Genomic DNA, 3,498 nt, shown 5'->3' with positions numbered 1-3,498 from the left:
CCATCCTGCATAGACAAAGGAATTTTTCCAATCTGCACAATAGGATGTGCAGTATCATCACCAGTCTCCACAAATCCTAGTTTTTCCATTTTCCTTGCATCCTCCATCCATTCTGCATGACCTGTCATGTGGTTTGATGCACCTGAGTCAACATACCATACATCATTGCTTTCTTCTGTACTTGTCACAGAATTGTTCATGTGCTGCACCATAAACAAAGTGCTCATTTCTGTCATCACCCTGTCTACTAGAAGATGCATAATTCCCTTGTTGGAATTTTTCATTCATGATGTCATTCTGCTTTTTATAGCAGTCTTTGGCCATATGACCCATTTTACCACAGTAGTAGCATTCAACATTGCTATTTGCATTTTGGCCTCTTTGCCATCCACCATGACCTCTTTGGCTCCCCCTGCCTCTAGAGTTACCACGTCCTCCTCCATAGGACTGGTTTTCTTGAGTTTGCTGCATATTCTGATTTCTACCGCGGCCTCCAAATCGGCCTCCTCTACCTCTGCCTCTACCTCTTCCAGCATTTGAGTAGAAGACAGTTTCTTTTGAAGTTCCTCCTAAAGAAGATGCACCACCATTTCTCTACTCCTCAGAAATTAGAAGAGCAATCAACTCCTCAAAATCAGGAAATCTTTCACGAACTGAAATGGATGTCCAAAACTGTGCATAATCCTTTCCTAGACCATTCAAGGTCACAGAAACTAAATCATCATCTTCCACTGGCGACCCAATGGAAGCAAGTGCATCTGCGATCTTCTTCACCTTCATGTGGTAGTCATTGATGCTCATATTTTCTCTTTGCACATTATGCAACTCTTGCTTGAGCTACATTTTCCTGGCTTGCGTATTTGTGCTATACATTTTTGACAAAGTATCCCATGCCTCCTTTGGCGTACTTGCATCCTGAATATGCACAATCATAGAGTCTGAAATACTGATAGACAGCCAATACATAACTTTCCTGGCTCTCTCATGCCATGCTTTGAATGCCTGCATTTGCTGTTGATTGGGAACATCAGGAAGAACTGGTTCTTCTTCATTTCCTGCAACAAATTCCCAATATCCTTTTCCCATAAGGAAATTCGTCATTCTAAATTTCCATGCTTGGAAGTTATTGTTGTCAAGCTTTTCAGTTACAATCTGTGAAAGAGAATCAGACGCCATTACAGAACACTGCAAAAAATTCTGTCACTGCAAAAAACACAGCTTCATCCTCATAAGGGAAAATCTGCAAAACTGGCGAAAGTGGTATTTGACCACACAGTCACTTCCTAGTGACGATTTTGCATAACCAGGAACCAAGGATGATTCTGTAACTCCCAATGTCTCTGCACACAAGCATACGATGCAATTTCTGTGGTAACTGTTCACCGACCTGTAGAACAGTGGTCGCACAGCATAAAACAGGGCTTTTTCCTGAGTGCATGCAGAAAACTTTCGCCTCCAAAATAGGCCCCGAAATGGCCTCAAATCAAAAAAACAGGGTTGTCAAGGCCTAAAGCCTTGTCCCGCAGCATATACTGCCCTCTTACTTCACCACAAAGGGCGTCTCAACCTGAGACAATGCACTCCTGCACTTTCCGGCTGTGCTACCTTCAGAGATCTGCTCCCAAAACAGAAAATGAAAGCAACACTGCTCCTCTTACCAGAACACCGCGAGCTTGGCTTGCTTTCTTGAGCTCCTTACCACGAACAAGGCTCTGATACCATGTCAAGATTGTGGGAGAGAAGGAAGGAGTCTCACTTGTAGCTTTCTTGCTTGCACAATGGGGGAATACACACAAAGGTGGAGGCTGAAAACAGTTTTCCTCTTCTTAGTTGTGTAAGCCAAAAGAACTCTCTTACAAAGAAATAGAAGAACCCTATATATGGGTCTCAAACCAAACTCAACTAACTAAGGTGGCATACTAACTGAGCCACGAACTAGAGTAGATAAGGATAGCTATCATATAGCTATTATTCATGGGCGGTGTACCAACCGCGTCCGCAAGTGATAAGTCGGTGACATAAATACACAACGGTCACCCTGGCATATCACGAGTGGAGCTCGATATCTCAACAAGAGTTACACCACTGATTGAGGCTGGTTTTGAAGGCTAAAGAAAAGGAGAGAAGCCAAGGATTCGAGCAAGCAAGCAACGGGTAAGAAGCTCTTCCATTCTCTACTACTTCTCTTGGACAGTGCCTATGGAGGCACCGGAAGCAGGGCAGAGCAAAAATCTCAGAATTGCAGTGAGATTTTGTGTACGTGAAGAGCGTCGTGTATTCTGTCGGTTGTCCCTTTAGGGATTTCCCGCTACTATTTTGGCCATCCAAGGTCATTTCAGGCCCCGTTTTAGACTCGCAAGGTTGCGGACAGCAGTTCGAGGTATCCTACAATTTCAGCTGTGTCTACCGTATATAGGTGCACAGGTTATAGGTTTCAAATCTGTAAGCTCAAAGGTGTTTACTAGCGAATAAACACAAGGTTTATCTGCAAATTGGTTGCAAATTGCATGTATTGTTGAGCAGACAATGAAAAAGGCTGTCTGGTGTATTGTTGTGCACTAGAGGTCGAGGGTTGCAGAAGATTTGCTTACTATTTGGTATTAGTTTTGTGATAATGGCAGAGAACAATGGAAAACCCATCATTGAGAAGCTCGACAAGAACAACTACCCTTCATGGAAGTTCCGTGTCACGAACTTCCTTATTGGAAAAGGCCTCTACGAGTTTGTTTCAAGTGAAGAAAAGGAGTCGGAGGTGAGTGATCCTCCAACTGCAGAAGAGACAAAGGCACGGAAGAAATGGAATGCAAAAGACAAAAATGTCATGTATTGGTTGTCTGCAGTAATTGACAATAATATGCTCGGACATATTAGAAATGCAGAGAATTCATATGCAACTTGGACCATACTTGAAAGTACGTTTTCTGTAAATACAAAGGCATGAAAGATTCAACTCAACCAAGAGTTGAATACATTGAAGAAAGGGAGGACGTCTATCAATGAGTATGCATTGAAGGTAAGGAGCATTACACATGCCTTGGAAGCAATTGATGCAATGCCCGATGATGATGATTTGGTGTCGTCTACCTTGGGTGGACTTAACAATGAAAAGGCTTGGAAGTCTTTTGTAACTTCTGTATCTGTCAGAAAGCCATTTCCAGATCTCGATGAGTTGGTCTCCCTTATGATCACTAAAGAGATCAACATGCAGAGTGAGACATCTGAAAAAAGTGGTGAACAGGTCCAAGCTTTCTACTCCAATTCAGGAAGGGGACATGGCAGGTCCTCTTTAAGAGGCCGTGGTACAGGACGTGGTAGTGACAACCAGCAAAAAAGATTGAATTAGCAATTTGGCGATATGCAGGTTTCAGGAGGTTGTAGTAACTTTAGAGGCAAGGGGAGCTTTAGAGAAAGAGGTGGATGGCAGAATAGAGGTTCTAACAACTCTCGTATTGTGTGTCACTACTATGGCAAAACACGTCATATTGCAGCCCAATGTTA

This window comes from Lygodium microphyllum, chromosome 30 (assembly GCF_053477565.2).
Source record: "Lygodium microphyllum isolate KBCC chromosome 30, Lygodium_microphyllum_v1.1.10, whole genome shotgun sequence".
In the NCBI taxonomy this organism is placed as follows: domain Eukaryota; kingdom Viridiplantae; phylum Streptophyta; class Polypodiopsida; order Schizaeales; family Lygodiaceae; genus Lygodium; species Lygodium microphyllum.
The sequence above is the reverse complement of the archived record's forward strand: the minus strand, read 5'-3'. Positions refer to the sequence as shown.